The sequence below is a fragment of the Haemaphysalis longicornis genome, unplaced genomic scaffold, assembly GCF_048455015.1.
Source record: "Haemaphysalis longicornis isolate Haplotype H1 unplaced genomic scaffold, Haemaphysalis longicornis Haplotype H1 scaffold_9, whole genome shotgun sequence".
Taxonomy (NCBI): domain Eukaryota; kingdom Metazoa; phylum Arthropoda; class Arachnida; order Ixodida; family Ixodidae; genus Haemaphysalis; species Haemaphysalis longicornis.
In genome coordinates this window covers 67,918,771-67,935,618 of record NW_027526460.1, presented here as the reverse complement: position 1 = coordinate 67,935,618, position 16,848 = coordinate 67,918,771, and positions in this window count along the sequence as shown.

Below are 16,848 nucleotides of genomic sequence, written 5' to 3'. Positions count from 1 at the left end.
TCATTTATTGGCTTCTTTCGTACTAGCTTGTTGCGGTCCCTCCTCAAATCTAGCCTAACTCGAGATCTTACCATACGGTGGTCACTACACCTTACCCTTCCGAGCACTTCCACATTCTGCACAACGCCAGGGTAATCGCATAATATGAAGTCTATTTCATTTTTGTGCTCCCCATTCGGGCTCCTCCAGGTCCACTTCCGACTCTCCCGTTTACAGAAGAAGGTATTTATTATCCGTAGGTTATTCCGTTCTGCAAACTCAACTAGTAGGTCCCCCCTGCTATTTCTACAGCCCAGACCATAGTTCCCAACTGCCTTGTCTCCAGCCTGACTCTTGCCTACTTTAGCATTGAAGTCCCCCATAACTACGGTATACTGTGTTTTTACTTTAGCCATTGCCGATTCCACATCTTCATAGAAGCGTTCCACTACTTGGTCGTCGTGGCTGGATGTGGGCGCGTAGCCCTGCACCACCTTGAGCTTGTACCTCTTATTGAGCCTAATTACAAGACCTGCGGCCCTTTCGTTAATGCTATAGTATTCGTCTATGTTGCCAGCTATGCTTTTATTGACTAGAAATCCCACTCCCAGATCTCTTCTGTCCTCTAGACCACGGTAACATAGGATGTGTCCATTTTTCAGCACCGTAAAGGCTTCACCCGTCCTCCTACCCCCGCTAAGCCCTATTACATCCCATTTAATGCCCTCCAATTCCTCAAACAACACCTCGAGACTTGCTTCGCTAGATAAGGTTCGTGCGTTAAACGTTGCCAGGTTCAGATTCCATTGGCGGCCTGTCCGGGTCCAGGGATTCTTAGCACCCTCTGCTACGTCACAGGTCTGACCGCCGCCGTGGTCAGTTGCTTCGCAGCCGCTGGGGACTGAGGGCCGAGGGTTAATTGGCGTATTCATGGGAGGTTGTGGCCGTTACTACACCAGGGTGGCGAATCCTGCTCTGGTGAGGGAGTGCGTTGCCGGCAATGGTCGCCGGGATCAGGCCGCAGAATGGCTCAAAACATCGTCGTCACTAGGATAGTAGGCTGCCTCGCCTAGTTTTGGCAGTTGTCAAGTGGCAGATTGCATCCACCGTGTGCTGTCCACTGTGGCTGTATATTGTCTTGCGGAGTGTACACTGTTTTGAAAACCTTGATTTATTCGATTATCAGATATTCTTGCCCGGATTTTATTGTGCTGGCATGCACTAAATGTAACACCTTCACTCTGGACCTCCAAGCTTTCTCTGGGTTCTTTTTATGTAATGTTTTTTACCGCAGCCTAGCGTACACATGTATTCACCACTTACAGTAACCATATTGTTGGTTTCTTCATATGTCACCCTGCGTCCATTGGTATGCTGGTTAAGAATGAGCTATTAAACTAGGGAGGAACAAACTAAATCTTCGTACCAATATATCCAACGTCGCTGTTTCATGGAACTACAAATATATTGAGAAGACTCCTATTGCTGCTTATAAGCACTAAAATATTCTAAAACATTCTTCACAATCAGTTGGCAGTCTGATTTTTTTAATACTTAGCAATGCTGTGCGTATGCTTTTAGGGTCACAATGTGCGACTATGTCAAGTGTTTCTTATGGATGAGTGAAACTGAATTCTGCACTTCGCTGTTGGCACAAAAAATTAACTCTTTGCGCTCACCAACTTTGCGCTCACCAACTCTCAGCTTGCATGCCTCCGGACGCTGAGCCATGACCCCAGTGTAACAAACAGTTGCTGCACCAGCAGCAGAACTCAATAGGAGAAAACTATGACCAATGGAGACTGAAGACGACAACATTGAATGACAAGCATGTCAGTCTTCGCCTCTTAGAGGCATATAACTTCATCAATACATACCTAAGTATGCTATAGTTTATGGCGACAAAGTGCTATCAAGCCGACACACAATCACAAAAGTATGTTTCAAGAATTAAAGCCGTTCTAGCGTTTCATGTGTACGTTTGGTCTTCAGGGTTTGGCACGGGTTAACTTGACCCCACTGTAGTATGACAAAGATTATTGGTTTCACTACATTCCTATTGCTACTGTTGTGACCTTTATTTTCAAATACCAAGCGTTACATACTTAAAATTTTGCGGAAGTTTGAAGGGTCACGGGCGGTGACAGCTATTTTGAGTGCGCCTTGTTGACTGCTATGATGACAGGCAGCTGGCCACCAACGGAAAGAGCGTCATATAGGTGCCAGAGAAGTTGCTCAACGCAGCGATTAACGCCATGCTCCAGCTTGCCCATGTGAAATGCGGGTGTTCTTTGTACAAATACCATCCCCGGGCAGCATCGCGCCGGTGTTCGTCAGCAAACGTGCCCTTCATATTTTAGATGCGAGGCATCCCTTTCACCCGCCTTGTCCCACCGGCGTTGTCCGGCGGCGTCCGCATCCCTCCCCCATTCTCCTCGGCGCGCCAGCTGCGCGGTAGCGCCGCTCTCACCGCAGCGCCATCTTCGTGTTAGCGCTCGGCTGCGCTCGCTCAGTCGCCGTGCCAGCTGTGCGTGGCTGTGGGTTAATACATGCGCATGCGCTGCTCTGCGCTGCTCCCTCTCATTCCCCTCACCGTAGATATTAACGTGGTACTGCGCCGCTCTGCTCAGTCGTTCCGCCGGCGCTCGTCCGAAGACATCCTCCGGTAACCACCGATGATTTCAAAGGGAGACTAACAGGCCTGATTTCGCGATGGTCGGCGCAATTGTAACAAGCACCGGCCAACCCGATAATCACAAAAATCAGGGGTTGCCGTGGCGTTTCCGTTATGTTAGCCTGTGGATTGCTGTTGTTGTGCGTCCTATTTACGCAGCATGTTCACCCCCTATGCGTCGCATCTACCCCATGGTTCCCCTCCCGGGAAGATGGGTAAATTTTTGGTCACTCGTGGCTGTTGATGAGGCTGTGAATAAGCCAGGCTGGATTGGGGACAGCGTGACATCGGACGCAAGGACGCCAAATTTTATACGGGATACAAGAGGGAGACAGTGCAAGCGAGAGCCGAAATGGTTTGCGTAACGCTAAATAGAAGTTACACGTGGTCTTGCCGGGGTTCCTATTTCAGTAAAGCACTTTGCTTGTCCCTCCTTTCAGTGAGGCCTATCAGGTGAAGTTGGTGTTCCCACTAAGAGCTGGTCATAGCTGTGTCCAAAAGCAAGCGGTAAATGTGAGTTGTAGCGGCTTGACCACCCCTACATTGCCATGTTGCGTGGTATAGCGTATGGATAATGTCGCAGTGTGGGCATTAAGGTTTACGTTTTGGGGGTTACATAAGGATGAACCCATGCAGTCTTGAATATGTGTTAGTGGTTTCCCCAAGAGTATAGCTTCCTGCACGTTAGAGGTTCTGGTAGGGGAGGGGGAATGGTGCATGATTGGCTAGCAATACACCAGGTATGTGTTTTTAGACTGACCTGATGGCTTTGCATCAGTGAGAGGCTTCTGCTTCGTTCTCCAGGAACATAAAGAATTGATTTAGGTGTTCGGGCTCCGGTGTACGAAATAGTTTCTAACGGTGGTGACGGATCATAAAACGACGAGCGGTCCGAGATAGTTCATTTGGTTCGCCTTATAACTTGATCGACTTAGAGGAACAACCCAGGAGAAGAATGCAACTGAGGAGAATGCAAAATTGTTGAGGTGGTGTTTCAGAAAAATTGGCACCTTTATTTCTATCCTTAGTAGATGCAGTTACCAAAAAGCGGTGTATACGTAAACCTGACGATCGATCATAACAAGAAGCACTATAAAGCTTATATTTTCGCACCGAAAACCTCGCGCTCCATAAACAGGCACTTTTCTGAGCTGACATTTACCGCGAAGGCTCATGAGGTAATTGGAGCTGATGACGTGATCCTCGATTGCGATGCGTGCGCTAATAAGCAAGAAGCAGTTACCTCATGTTATAACAGCTTTCAAAACCAAGGCAATCATTTACAGTAGCCGTATGAGAATTTAATAGCCAAAACTATTTTTGGGATGAAATGCCAGATCCTATTCCGGTTCTTTATTGCTTGTGGTCAGTCATGTACTATACTCCTAAGAAAAAATTACTTTCCCCTTATTGTTGTCGTTTGTTTCTTCATTGACGTTCGTTTAACAAGTTATAACTTGTGTGAAACATGGTTAGAGATGAATAAATTAGCACATACTATATTAGATCAAAATTTGTGGCTGGTGCAAATAGACAGCCTTGTAGCAATTTTTCTGAACTAGTCGTTCGTGAGAAGTTAGTTATCTTAAACCACCTGATTACACCATATAGCCCTGTAAGCTGAACGACGTGAAGCGACTATGAGTTTTTTTTTATTCACAACGATGCCAAATTTTCGCTGTTAAGCATTGTTTTGATGAGCGCGCACCAGACAATGAGCTAATTGTAACGCCTAATGCATGTCTACGACGCACATTAAACATACAGCAGTAAGCACTAGCAGACGACCGGATTAGCACAGGGCATAAACATATCTCTCAGAAAGACGCCTTCTTCTATTCCTAACTGGCTCTACATTCTTGCCCTGAGACTCCAAGTAGCTATACGCATGCCAAAGGAGCCGGGTATTGTGGCGCAGCACCGGCAATGTTTCGGGTAGCAGCAAAGACGCCCGCGTGTTCGTGTTTTGGCATAGCATAAATCAGTAGGCGAGCTGCTCCGCGCAAGCCCCGCATTCCTGAGAAGGATCGACACGCGCTTTCTTGAAGTATCTCTATTCTGTTTCTGTGGTAAGTTTTGCATGCATTGCGTGGTGTTTCTAGTGAGCAGAGATGGCACACTGTTTTGCTAATTATATAAAATGCTTCCCCCGCACTACAACTCTGGGTACCCAAATCATCAACTATGAATTACGATCATTTGCTAATAACGTGCTGGTGCTGTGTTGTCCTCGATGCAAATTCAAATTTACAGCCAGCAAGTATACCAAACGAAGAAGGTGTTTTTGAAAGCAACTGGAGCGTCTACGGCAAGAAAGTGCTGTAACCCCAGACTGCTGACTTTGTGTAGGGGCTTCTCGTTGTAAGCAAGACTAAGATGTATATCGTATATTTCCGTAGTCGGAATAAAATGTAGCCAGTCCTACGTACCCGCCACGGTGGCTTAGTGGCTAATGCGTTGTGCTGCTGAGCACGAGGCGGCGGGTTCGATTCTCGGCCATGGTGGCCGCTTTTCTGATGGAGGCGAAAAGCAAAAACGCCCGTGTGATCGAGATTTCGGGGCACGTTAAAGATCTCCTGGTGGTCAAAATTTACACGGAGCGCTGTACTACGGCGGGCCTCATCGCCTGCGTTGCGTCGGCGCGTTAATCCTACAATCAATCAGTCTGTTCTACGTAAAAACACGCAAACTCGTAGCACACATCGCTGTAGCGGTGTTGATAGAATACCTGTGGAATTTGAATGACGCAAAGATGTGGTCCTCTACAAACACGTATTTATTTCCGAAATAAAAGACTACTTGTCACACGACACGTTGCAAATAAATGGAAGTAATTATGCTTGCCCAATTTACAGATAACTCTACATGAAGGGTTTACGTACGTCATAATATCGGAACTTTAACTGTGAACAAGCTTTACAAAACCGCCAATACCTTGAATCAGGCCAACAGGGCTATCCCATCAAGCCGATGAGAGTGATAAGACATGTACAAATACGAACTGCGAAGACTAACGAAACCTCAATAAATTATAAACGCAAATGAACGCACCGCCGCACAATATTGTTTCATAATGAGGCAATTATTTAATGCGGATTTAGTGTTGTACAATGTCTTTGTAGGGGAAGAGCTAAATGGTGGCAGGGACGCCACCTGAAAGAGCAGTGTTTTACCAATTTCTGAATTGGGTTCGAGAAAGGCACTTATATATGAAGTGCGCAGAAATGTACACTGATACGGGTGCAATAACGACAGATGGCGTAATTATGAGTACTTGGAGGTAGGCCGAAGTTTGCGCTCTGCAAAGTTTGAACATACAAGTTGCCGTGAATGACTATATTTCTAAAGTGCTTCAGCCTCTAGAGGGCGCGTCGTCTTACTCTTCGCTCACTTTTAATTTAATACTCAGGGTATTGAAATGTGAGTGGGAACCAGATGAAACATCTCCGACCCTTCAATCTGACCATGGCTAATAACACAAGAAACAAACGCACCCCTACTGCGACCAGGTTGCAATAGAAGTGCCGCTCCTACCACAAGAAGCGAGCCACACTTACCCGCTGACTTAGCAGCCCGAACTCGACCTCGGCATATTGCAAAAAACAGACTCGGACATGGCAACTATGCGCAAATACGAACCACATGTCAACGGCCTTGGCTCTTGCACCGCTTTCCTGATACAACCAGCCCAAACGGCCCAACCCAGAATTTGCCAACTGATGTTGACTATAGACCATTTCATGTGTTAACCTTTTTACGATCAGGCCATGCTCTGGGCTGTGTTGCGCATGCGCAGTTGCATCATCCTGTCCACTGCGCCAATCATAGATCCGCTAGCACAGCCCACTGGTAAAATGGTTGCCCCCAGGACGAAGAAATTAAAAAGGTCTATACATTTGTACAAATACTCCAACGCAATCAATGTCAAGCCAGTGTATTCGCACTTAATATTGTACTTAATATTTGTACCTAAACAGAGGAAGGCGATACTTTATATGATGGAACACTTTTAAATCTACCACATTTTTACAACATTCCGCATATTCCGACAAGCACTGGCTAGAGCATATATCGACAAACCACACACCATCTCACCATCCCATGTAACATCAAGAGTGTCATCTGGACGCGACTTAAAGAGACACTCGGCATAAATCACCATATTATACTGCTTGAAATCGCCCACTAATCAACGATTCCTTGCCGCAGAACTTTGGAAACTACATTTCCGCGGACCCCAATATTAACATAGCCGGCTGGGTCCAACGGTTAATTTTACTGCCAATAATCACACAAAATAAATTGCACTAGCATACAAAACCTTGCCACTGACGCAGTGAGCTTCCAGAATCTGCAGAACATCTACAAACGCGGCTGGGGAAACTGCCGTCCCCCTAGCAGCCACAACAAATAGACAATAAATCGCATTTTTCTCGAACTCGTACGTCCCTCGGCATGACTGACCGCTTGGCGACTGACGCCCTTCGACCTCAATACCGTAAAGAACATCTGCGAGCTTCCCGACGTCAATATAGTTTGGAAGCCTGGGAATAAGTCCCTCGCCCGAAATCAGGTGGCACATGCCGCTGTCGGAGTACATAGCCACCGGGTCATCTCTTAAGATATTCGAAGAGCGGGAGAAGTTCATCCCCCAACACGCACGCACGCACGCACGCACGCGCACACACACACACACACACACACACACACACACACACACACACACACACACACACACACACACACACACACACACACACACACACACACACACACACACACACACACACACACACACACAAACGCACACACGCACGCGCACACACGCACGCACACGCACAGGCACACGCACAAGCACACACCCACACATGCGCACGCGCACGCAAACATGCACACGCACGGACGCGCACACGCACACACACACACGCGCGCGCGCGCACGCACGGACACACACACAATACCTACTCGGACATCCTCTCTCTTCAGACATGAGCGTCAGTGCTTCTCTCCACCCAACTCCCACATTTAAGGAGCCGAAGCGAACACATTGCGCTGGCTACAGACAAATTGCTACGCCTACTCAACCCTCTTCCACCATATCTACCTTACCCAAGATTTCCACGCCTGCAACTTTTCCCCCAGAATGCCAACAACCCCCAGCTCTGGCACCCTATTCCGGTCCACATACGAACAGTGGGTGAACCGGCTGTCCGGCTTAGAACTCTCCACCCAACACGTGCTAGAAGGGAGAGCACAATCATCCAGCAAGGATCATGGTACGATGAATATGCGACGCCCTTACAGCACCGGTGCTCGAACCATCCTGCCTAAATAAGCTCAAAAATGGGAAGTCCATTGGTTCTCTATCCCTATTATTTCGACTAATATGCGAGCTAGTATAAATGTTTTTATAAATACTTTTATAAATAAAACTATTTTTCTTTCAAGTTAAGGACTTTCTATGCCCCTTGAATATTATACATGGTTATGTAGTTTGGTGTAAGTGCCAACGTTACGTTCGGACAGGGATATGCATACATTGAGCGTTGACACGCTCGGTTGTCATTTTCCAACGTTTTGCTGTTTACAGGCGCCCATGCGTTTTTTTGCTCTGTCTGACTTATTCGCGTAACAACTGTGACCACCCGACCTAGAACACACGTGAAACCACAATTAACGCTTAGCGGGGTAGGAAGCGCATATAAAAGGTCTCCGACGGAGAGGTATATTGTGTTTAAGTATTACAAGCGTCAGGCCCCGAACATCTGGCGATGTATACCAGTTCTTTTTGTTGCTTCGTCTGCGTAATTGAACATGACAATTGGTTGGGTTTGCCTTCAAACAGAGTATCCGCTGTATTTGTAACAATCGCGGCATTTTTTAGAAGAGGAACGTCGTAAATTTGTTATGAGGTCGCTCAGAAGTAAACAGTCTTGTGTTTTTTCGGTAAATCTAAGCTATGCCGGAGTGAAGAGATCTGATTGAGTAAATACATACAGGCTGCCGCCTTCGAGCATAAAACATAAGTAGTTAGGAAAAACAATCAACGAGCACAGTTTCCTCTAGACCGTGCGAAAAAAAATCTGATGATTGTTTTATAAAAGTGGACTACAGCGTCTGTTATAAAAATTCACTATTGCCCTCAACTAAAGGCAAGCAAGGCTTCTCGAAATATAGTAGACGTCAACATTACTTGAATTTCAGAGCATGGCAAAGAAACACAAGTATCTCCGCGTTCACACACGGAAAAAGACCACAGAACCGATTTTTATGCAGGCACCCTAGGATTGTGCGTGCTTGATAGTGTTTTTTGTTCGAAGAAGAAGAAGCAGTTAATGCCCCCCAGGATACACCTACTATTTGGTGCTATCTTCTCCCTTCACTCCTAACGTTGCCGAAAGACGACAGCCTTCTGCCTTCCCTGCAGCGCACGTTATTCTCCTACCTCGCTCACCCATGTCACACGTTCTCCCCTCCTTGTGTTACTCTTTCGAAATGAACCTTTGGGATGTTCAAGTCAATTGTGTGTTCGCACAGCTTGAGCGCCATCCAAAGGGACCGGTTGTTACTGTTCGCCTAGACATCAACCAAACCTTGAAGCTCAGGCGGGAAAACGTTTTATATTTTTCTGGTTAATATGTTGCATTAACGCGTTTTAATTCTGCTACCGAAAAATCAAGTGCACATTTATTTCTATATAAAAAGAAATTTCCTCGTACCACTTATCTATTTATAGTTTCCACAAGTATGCCTGATGTCTACGTTTTGCTGAACAAGGTTGACGACATTGATGGTCTTCATGAAATGTGTCAAAGCATTTCACGTTACCCTGAGTAAGGTGGCTTGTAGTCTGTCAGGACTACAGAACGGCAAAGCTATATAGTGCCCATGTTAGGCAAGACATTGGTAGGCCAAATAAATTGTACCATATTTTAGAATTGGGAAACGTTTTACCTGTACAAATAAATATCTTTAACGAGTTTAAGGGGTGTCGTTATTACTTTGATATAGCCAGTGTCCATTTCTACCGCCAATATACGTGCAAGAGAGGATGTACTTGCCACACAATTCACAGCAGCCGTAGAAAAAGAGAAAAATAGTCGAAAAATCAAACAATAGGAAATTGTTACTTCATTCACGGGAAACGGCTCATTCATGATCATTCGGGAGCACTACAGCTGGCGGCCCATTTCACAGAGAAAAAGTCCTTGATAGTTTTTGCAGCTTCTTCGTTTAGAGAATCAGGGTTTTTTGAACTGCAGCCCCGAGGTCCAGTTCGTCCTCGCCGTCGTCGGGAGCGCCAAAGAAGCGGCATACCAGGTCTGCCACATCCTGGCAGAGTGCCACGAGGAACATCAAGGCACCTTACAGGTAGACCTGGAGAAGCGTACCCTCACGAGTGTTGCGATACGCTTGCAGCAATTTTAGTGCGCTGGAGCGAGGTTTGAATTACCCCATCGGAAATGCGATGTAACCCGTCGCGCGCTATATGACAGAGACCAGACGGCTACCAAATAGCTCCGTAAATAATCTGTGGAAAAAAGGTTGTTTACACCCATTGCGAGGAATCTTAGTTTCGTTTAAGCGATTTGCTCAACATATGGGCGTTTATGGCAATTGCAAAGGTAATTTCGATTGCTGCGTTATATTCATTAATTCGTTACATACCATTTCGTTATAAATATGTTTTACTGTGTATGCTTCTTGCTCAAGACTTCTTCTAAGGGTGCCACATTACTGAATCAAGGGAGAATTGGATGGAAGGACGGACGGACAGACAGACAGACATAGACGCAGAGAGGCAGACAGACAGACAGACAGACAGACAGACAGACAGACAGACAGACAGACAGACAGACAGACAGACAGACAGACAGACAGACAGACAGACAGACAGACAGACAGACAGACAGACAGACAGACAGACGGAGAGGCAGGCAGGCAGGCGGGCAGGCAGACGGACGGAGAGGCAGGCAGGCAGGCGGGCAGGCAGACGGACAGACTGAGAGACCAAACTTTCGAAGTTTCTTTTGCCCAAGACTGACTGTCGTCTCTAAAAGCATTGTCGAGTTCCCTGATATCCTTTTTTCCCTAAATAAATGATATACATGCAGTACACGAAAATGGAAAGCAATTTATGAAAACCTTTGGATTCTGCTCTAACCGAAAGCAGTTTAAATTAGTATCCGTTGCATCTTGCCATGCGGTGGTTTTTCCAAAAAGCTCAAAGCCGTGGGCGGCAAATCGTTACTTTTGATTTGTCGCCAGGATATCATTCCGCCTTATTCAGCCTAGAGTTTTTGTTTATTTTGTCGAAGCTTCTCGCATTACCACAAGTAAGGTGGGTGGAACAATGTCGGGATTACTGAACGGCAAAGCTACCAAGCGACTTTTCAAGGTATGACATATGGGCAGGCCAAAGGGGTGCAGCATAAGTTAAGCGTGCTTCGCATACATATCTGGGGGCATGGCATCAGCAGGGTCGTTTTAGTAACAGGCACCCTGTAATGCATGATTTTACAGATTGATTTGATTTGATTGATTGATTGATTGATTGATTGATTGATTGATTGTGGGGTTTAACGCGCCGACGCAACGCAGGCGATGAGGCGCGCCGTAGTGGAGGGCTCCGGATTAATTTTGACCACCTGGGGATCTTTATCGTGCGCCGAAATCTCGTACACACGGGCGTTTTTGCTTTTCGCCTCCATCAGAAAAGCGGCCGCCGCGGCCGGGAATCCAACCCGCGACCTCGTGCTCAGCAGCGCAACGCCTTAGCCACTGAGCCACCCCAGCGGGTGATTTTCACAGATTGATCACCGGTGAATTATACCAGGGTACCCATCACACGACCTCCACAGCCGGCTATTCTGTATTGGAAACATGGTGGGTATAAGAAGAATTTCGCAACAGCATAGACTAATCATATCTACCTACAGCCTCTCCTAAATCACGCTTTTATAGCAGGAATCGCCCCTCACTCGCATAAAGATGAATTTAAAAAAATATAAAGACAATAAATACCGCCGTTATCGTGGCATATATCTGCAGCGGTAATGGGAAGCCCATTGCTGTATACGCTGTAGCTGCTTTCGAAACGAGCAGTACGACAGTTTTCAATGGCAGTCCGCCAGGCATCTCTTATCCGCTACAGAGTACTTCTTGAGGCAAGCACTTCGAGAAATCAGTGTACAGCAAAATTTGATTCCCAATGCTACCGCAATTACTTGTGCTTCCAAAAGATCGTTATCGCAAGTACGTTTATGATCTGATGTAGGTGCACTGGGAACGCAATACGTAAACAATTCACGTTTCACCGCTTCTGGAAGAGCTAGCACATTTTAAGCGCAATGAGGGCAAATATTTTTATGATTATTCTCTGTTTTTTTAGGAATCTTTTAGCAATACCAAAGTATTTTCTCCAATCCTCGTCTGAGGAAACTTCCTCTGTTCACAATTATGTAGTCTTTTTCTTCGGAAATAAGTTTTTTTGGGCAACTATTTCTATTTTTACTCATTGCTTTGCACCTTCCACAGATCCTTCTGCCCTATCAAATGCAGTGCAAGGGTTATACTATATTATCAGTGGCCCCAAAATTGCAAACAAACTTTTTTAACAAGGCTCGTTTGCGCAGTATTACCGCTGAAGAATTTCGCTGGAATGAGCCTGACCAAGACACTGAAGTTCTTTTACGGTATCGTTTACGCAACAAAAAATATTAGAGTACGCTTAAGCTCCGCCTTTTTCTGTTTACAGCGATGGCTTTTTCTTACGGCTACGCAAAAGGCTCTGTAGGGCAGCCGGCATATGTGTACTTCAACATACAGAGAACATCTATATCAAGACAACAACGCACTACGACGTATTGCAACCAAGAGCTGCAATCATCGCACCGAAGAGCGGCTCGCAAGACAGTTAGAACTTGCCGTTTCTTCTCGCGCGCCACCTGTTGGTGTTAGCGTTGGTGGTAGAAGAATTTTTTTTACAGAGGGTACAAAGATATCATATCACGGTTTGTAGAATTTTTTTTGTCCTGGGAGACGGGGACGGTTATAGGAACTGTGAAAAAATGAAATTATGGTCTGGGTGCAGCAAGTTAAAAGAAGTGGTGGAGGCCGGATGTCTCAAGAATGGAAAAGGGCAGCAGATGCTGTTCGTCGCCTGGGTTAGGTAAGGCTGGAGTAAAGTTATTCACCGCGGTGGATTAGTGGCTAAGGCGTCGTGCTTCTGATCCCGAGGTCTCGTGTTCCATTCCTGGCGCCGGCGGCCACTTTTCTGATAGAGGCGAAAAGCGAAAACCCCATGCATACGACATTTCGGCACACGTTAAAGAGCCCCAGGCGGTCAAAATTAATCCGGAGCCCTCAACTACGGCGTGCCTCATCGCCCGCATTGCGTCTGCGCGTTAAACATTACAATCAAGACTCGAGTAAAGTTAATTGGAAAGACTCGGTGTTCTTTTAATTGCTTCTTTTTTGAAGGCTTGCTGTCTGTAGTCGCACAGTGAGGGGAGCGTCGCCTTGTGGGCAGTTTGGGGAACAATGTGAGCACTCGGGGTTACCTCGAGTATCATATTTTGCGCAAAATGCTCGCTGGTTGACCTAGTTTTTGTGTCTACAAAGGTACATTACTCGGAACTGCTCAAGAGTGCCGTGACGCCTCACACCTAGAGACGCTGATAGCTGCGACTTGTTTTTCATTTTGAGGTGGGTGTAGAATGCCCACCTCAAAATTCTTGAAACCCCACCGCTGTAATTTCATTATCTCCACCCATCTGTTCGCTGTTAATGAAAATGGTGCTGTGACAGAAAGAGGCGCAGGATGCCTTTCGTTTAGACAAGGAGGCCTTGGCGATTTGATGGTTTCTTTGTAACTTGTTGTGTAAGTGATGGAGACGTCAAATTGCCCAAGCATCCTGCGTGCACCGTTATCCTAAAAAAGGCCACACGACGACCGAAGGTAAGGGCGCCTTACGATTTCAGCAGTTGCAAAGGAGGACAAGGTGGAGCTACCAGATTTTTTTTGTGGTCAATTCTATCGATGACGCGAGATCTTCAGCACCACGGCCTTAACGAGCGACATTGATCAACCAACGTGTTTGCATTTTTACATTCTTGATGCTGTTACGTGAGACTAGCTCGCTGCAGTAGCTACGTGAGCCATTCACAATACGAATTTCAAATATCGTTCGGTTCTAGAATCAATTGCATATCACCCGGTCCTTTTTCTCATTCGAAACTGCTATAACATCGCATTCAAAGCGGTCACTCTCCTCATAAGGGTGGTAGCTTTATTACCCGTTCAGAAAAATCTGCATCCGGCCTTCCTAATTTTTATACAGAAAGTCTATTTGCTGAGTCCTCACATCAACAAACTTTGCATGACCATCCCTTGACAATGACAGCTGTAGTCAAGAGCCCAGTTCCTACTCACAACTATTTTATTGCGTCATCAACACAGGGATCAACTCAAGAAAATTGTATGTATGTATTTACTTATTTAATTATTTACACATACTGCAGCCCGCAATTTGGGGCTATGGCAGGAGTGAGCATTCACAGAACAAAAAATAACAAATGAACAGATCAACAGAGCAATAAAACAAAAGAACAGTTAACGCAAATCAGCAAGGGCAAGTGAAAAAGTTTCCAGCGGAAGAGAGCGAGTATCACCGGAGAATCCATTCCAGAGTTCGGCAGTGAAAGAAAAAAACTAGAGAGAGAAAATTAAAGGAAAGGCAGGTATGTTAACCAGGCTACGGCCTAGTATGCTATCCTTCACGGGGGAAAGGGGAACAAGGAGGAAAAAGAGGAAAATAGAAAAAGAAGGGAAAAGGTACGGACAGAGCGTGGAGTGGTGTGCCCAGCGGTAGGACACTATAGACATTGTCTAAAGTTCATACCGTTCGTAGAGAGTAGTCTTGCGCTACAGTATTTTGTGCAATTCTGTCGTTTTGAGGAAACACAGGAGCGCTTTTGTCACCTTGTCCGCAGACGATGGAGAAGGCCAGTGGCTCAGAATTGTCTCCTCACAGAACGGGCGCCGAGAGTCTAACTTTCGTAGAGTCGCAGAGAGCTGGCTGCGTTCGGTTGAAAACCGTGGACAATCGCAGAGGACATGTCGTATGGTCTCTGGTGTTTCACAGACTTCGCACGCCTCACTGGCTGCCATTCCAATGAAATAGGAGTAAGCCTTTGTGAATGCGACTCCAAGCCAGAGGCGACAAAGAATGGTTGCATCAGATCGTGGGAGGCCAAATGGGAGGGGGCGCTGAAGATGGGGGTCCAGGGCATGGATACGAGCACTCGTGAACTCTTGGGTGCCCCATTTTGATGGCGTGGTCTCCCGAGCAAGTTTTCGGAGAGTCCTAGCGGCGTCCGTCCTGGATAACGGAATGGATATGGTCTCCGTTTTTTGGTGTGCCAAGCGTGCGGCAGCGTCCGCACTTTCGTTTCCGACAATGCCGAAATGACTGGGAAGCCACTGAAAGGCAATGTCATGACCCGCTTGGGTAGCACGGTCGTACAGTAGTCTTATCTCGGCCAGCAGCTGTTCATGAGGTCCACGGCACAGGGCTGACTGGAGCGATTGAAGCGCAGGTTTTGAGTCGCAGAAGATCGCCCATCTTCGGCATGGAGTTTGTTCAACGGTATGAAGGGCACAACGGATGGCGGTAAGTTCTGCAGCCGTGGAAGTGGTGAAATGGGCTATTTTAAATTCTGTGGACATGGACATTCGTGGTATCACGACGGCGCCGGAAGAACTAGATGTTGTTACGGAGCCATCGGTGTAAATATGGGTGCAATCACTGTATCTCTCGTGTAAATAAATGAGACTTAGCTGTTGTAGTGCCAGCGTTGGAAAATCTTGCTTCTTTGTTAAGCCTGGGATAGTGAGGCATGCTCGAGGCTGCGTCGTACACCAAAGTGGGAGTGGCGGCCTCATCGCAGGCGTGTAGTTCGATGGCATGCAGGTCATGTTGGAAGCTACAACCTTTGCGAAAGACGCATGGGGGCGTTTAAATGGTAGACTAGCAAGGTGATGATCCGGCAGCCTGGTTAGGTGCCTAATATGCGCCCTGAGTGTTTCAATTGTCACGTAAGTGGGTAAGGGGTGATCACGAGCCACAGCAATGGTTGCAGCTGTTGAGGTGCACCGTGGTAGGCCAAGGCAAGTTCGGAGGTCCTGCGCTTGTATGCCTTTCAGTTGCTGAATATTGGTACGGCACGTACCCGAAAGTACAGGCAGGCTGTACCGTAGGGAGCCCAAGAATAGTGCGTCGTACAGCTGAAACATTGACGTCATAGATGCTCCCCACGTCTTGCCGCCGATGAACTGGAGAATGTGGGCCACTGCAGACAGCCTCTTCTTCAAAAAACGAACATGGGGGCTCCAACGAAGGTCTCTGTCGACGACCACGCCGAGAAACTTGTGATGATTCACATTAGATACCCTTTCGCCATTAACTGTCAAAGGGTATGCGTACATAGGCTTCCGTGAGACCGCAAGCACTGCGCATTTGCTGGAAGACACTTCCAACCCTTGCTTAGGCAGTTAGGTGTTTGTGAAATGTGCAGCCTTTTGCAGGCGCGCGCGCACGTGCCGTCGAGTCACTCCATCTGCCCAGATGCAAATGTCATCCGCGTAAATCGACAGATGAACCGTTCTTGGGAGGGAGCTTGCGAGGCCGATGAGAGTCAGGTTGAACAACGTGGGGCTCAAGACGCCTCCCTGGGGGACACCGCGTTGGGTGTAGGGTATTGACGTTGGGCTATCTTGGGTCATTACAAAGAATGACCTCCCCGAGAGGTAACTTCGCACCCACTGGTAGACGCGGCTCCCAAGCCCCACTGCCTCCAGCGCTTTAAGAATGGCATCATGCTCCACGTTGTCATACGCTCCTTTCACGTCCAGAAAGAGTGCAGCGCATATGCGCTTGATGCGTCTCTGCTGCTGCACAAAGGTCCCCAGGTCGATAACGCAGTCGATAGAAGAACTGCCACGACGAAAACCAGCCATGACTCTTGGGTAGACGTTGTAGTGGTCCAGGAACCACTCCAGGCGTGAAAGGATAACTCGCTCCATAAGCTTGCCAACGCAACTGGCAAATGCTATGGGTCGGTATGCCGCCGGGTCCAGCAGAGATTTTCCAGCCGAACAAGGCGACTAGACCTCCATTTTTCAGGGACTATGC